Raw genomic sequence first — 3,306 nt, 5'->3', positions numbered from 1 at the left:
ATCATCCCTCATTTCCCCTCTATAAAACAAACTTCTCCAGTATTCTTTATTTACTTTATAGCACTAGCCTTTGCCTAATTGATAAGTCAAAAATCTGAGAGGTGCTGTTTTACAAATATATCTGTGTATATGATAACAGAAAATAGATTTCTTAATGTAGGTTACATTCAGAAAAATGTTTGAAGGCCAAATTTAAGACAGAAATTGCTTTACAAGTATCTGACCCAAGTATTCTAAAATGTTAACAACTATTATAACTATTGTCTTTAACCCATCATTCTTCACTGCCTCTCCACAGCCAATCCACCACTAAATCCTCTTGTTTTTATTTACTAGATATATCTTTATCTCATCTACTTTCCTCCAGTTCTTCTGCACTGGCCTATTCTAAACTACATACCACCCAGCCCATTCTCTGTCTCACACCCAGCCCACTATAGCAGCCTCCCAACTATTCTTCTGATATCCAATCTGGTCCCTCTTTGGATTTTTCCCCACCTCTCTCCACCTTGACATCTTTATGAAGACAATCTGATCAAATCAACACTACTCCCTCCTCCAATAGCATCCTTTGAAAATTTCATTGTTAATATGGTCTGCATAGCTTTGAGTTATATGTATATAGATCACATATATTACTTTCTCACTCTGCCAATATATTCCCCCTACACTGTCCCTTCTCTCAGGTGCCTGAACTAACCAAATTCCTTTCCAATTCTGGGCTTCCACACCTTCTGTTGTCTCCACCTGGAACACAACTCTACACTGTCTCCCATCCCCTAGTTTTCTGTCTAGCTACCGTCTACTTATTTTCTTCATCTAAATTTATAGTTTAAAGTTTATATTCTCCTGGAAACTTTACCTTGATACCTTTCAATCAGTAATTTCCAAACTATAAATCATGGCCCACAGTGTGTTATGAAATCAATTCAGTGTGTGTATAACAAGTATTTTTTAAAAAGTGATAGAATGTTATACCATAGCATGAACTGGGATGGGATAGAATGGAATGAGATGGGATGGAATATACACTGCATTACTTGCAGTTACGGTAAAGTACTATTTTATAAATTTGCTTGTGTGCATGTGTTGGTGATGAAAGAAAGTATATTTTTCTTACTGTGAGTCACATTCAAAAATAACTTGAGGGGCTTCCCTGGTGGTGCAGTGGTTAAGAATCTGCCTGCTAATGCAGGGGACACAGGTTCAAGCCCTGGTCCGGGAAGATCCCACATGTCGCTGAGCAACTAAGCCCATGAGCCACAACTACTGAGCCTGCACTCTAGAGCCTGTGCTCTGCAACAAGAGAAGCCACCAAAATGCGAAGCCCGTGCCCCGCAACGAAGCGTAGCCCCTGCTCTCCGCAACTAGAGAAAGCCCGCGTACGGCAACGATGGCCCAATGAAGCCAAAAATAAATAAAAATAATAATAATAAAAAGAAATTGAAAACACAAGTTTACAAACCACTGTTGTAAGTGATGTTCTCCATTTATGTGTTTTTATAACATCAACATCTGTCTTTTAGCCAAATTAACACACTCAGGCTGTTATCTGTATATCTGCAACTGAAGTTTTTGTCCTACATAAGATTTAGGAAACACTTTCCTGGCAGGGGAGATACCATGATCACGAAGGTGGTTTTCCCAGGGCGAGGCTTATCCATTGCACTCCGGATGTGCTGACCCCTGTGATTTCCCCAAATGTGGGAAACTCGACTGCATAATTTGTCGGTAGTGGGGGACTGCGTTCGCTCTTTCCCCTGATTTTTCTTGAGGTGTAAGATCAGAGCTGTGCGACTTTGTGTGCAGTTTGCCAAGTTTCATACTTTTAGTTGCACGGTCGGGGTCGGTCTTGCGGTGTACCCGCTTGTATAAGTGCTGAAAACGTGGGCTTCACCCGCGTCGAGACAGTGCTTGGGTTTAGCTGTGTTGGCAGTACGTAGTTCAAGGTGCGGGCGGCCGGGTTACTAAAATTGCGTTTTGCGCTTGTGGCGGTCTCGGGTTTTGTAGCTGGAATACGTTTCCAGCGTTACTGCGCTAAAAATGGCGGCGCCTGCGCGACCCGCCTGTATGCGAGGTACTAAGCTTTCACATCGCTGGGCGGCGAGAATTCGGGCACAAAAAACTTAAATTAAAAAAAAAAAAAAAGATTTAGGAAATAAAGTAAGTGAAGACTTAACCTCCATTAAATAATAGATTATTTTCTAAAATTGGGCTCACATCACTGAATGTTTATTCAGCACCTATCAGGAAGCCACAAAATGAGGAACATTCTGATGGCTCTTTTGCTATAAGTGCTGCTACCTCTGCTAATTTCAAGTTCAGCAACCACTATGAACACGAGCCCAGCAGGTAGACATGCCTGAGGTCTAATACCTTCTCTGCTGGCTACCAGTTTAAAACATTTTACAAATTACATAACTCCTTGAAGTTTCTTTATTTTTCTCATCTACCTGTTGGCAATGACATTCCCTGCCTTACTGGGTTATAAATGTTAAATGAGATAACATGCCCTTAGAATAGTATCTATCAAGTGACAAGCATTTAATAAATGTTTGTTCCCTTCTTCTCTAGTCTTTTTCCTTCGCCAGTCCCCAGATAACAGTTCCTTTCCTAAGTATAGTAAGCATCATGAGACTCCTGGCTTGGTCTCCTGACAAAGGCCTTTCTAACATATATGATTATATTTCATATTTATTTTCTAATATAATTATAATGTAATCAAATTAATTTCAAGTACAATATAAGCTAAACTAATGGCATCATGAAGATTTTCTTAATTTTTTTCATCTTATGTCTGTTTTCTTCTATTATCCTACACATGGTTGAGCAGGCCACCTGTTTGGAATAGTCTTTCAGTAATTCAAGGATATGCATACAGTATTCTAAGTCAAGTTTGGATATTTGGAATCTCTTCTGTATAAATGGGACTGTTTGCTAACCAGTATAGGAATGCTGTCAGTTTCTAGTAGATTATGTCCACAGGTAGAAGGAAAATAAAGTTTTAAAAGGAAGATCCTATTATGGCTCCACCAAAATATTCTTTATAAAATAACTTAAAAGACTATTATGATTTAATTGACCTAACAAAAATTTACTATTTTACTCTACCTCAATTCAAGACTAAAGAGTTTTTCATCATCATTTCTTAGAATGCCCATGAAATTCTATACAGATAATCTATTAAAAAATAATATGGGAAGAAGAAAGTATTGGAGATTTAACAACTCAATCGAAGCTGTAAGCCAAGAAACATCTCCAATACTAATAAAAGTCTCCTTATTAAAATACAGATAACTATAGTTA

General features: G+C 38.5%; 1 non-coding gene across 1 annotated transcript; it reads left to right on the top strand.

Moving 5' to 3' along the window:
• Positions 1–1,598: 1,598 nt before the first annotated feature.
• LOC132413439 (U1 spliceosomal RNA) lies at positions 1,599–1,763 on the top strand. The gene has a single exon (XR_009516734.1). It is a non-coding gene; the product is annotated as a U1 spliceosomal RNA (small nuclear RNA).
• Positions 1,764–3,306: the final 1,543 nt, after the last annotated feature.

Source organism: Delphinus delphis, chromosome 17 (genome assembly GCF_949987515.2).
Source record: "Delphinus delphis chromosome 17, mDelDel1.2, whole genome shotgun sequence".
In the NCBI taxonomy this organism is placed as follows: Eukaryota; Metazoa; Chordata; class Mammalia; order Artiodactyla; family Delphinidae; genus Delphinus; species Delphinus delphis.
The sequence above is the reverse complement of the archived record's forward strand: the minus strand, read 5'-3'. Positions and strand labels throughout refer to the sequence as shown.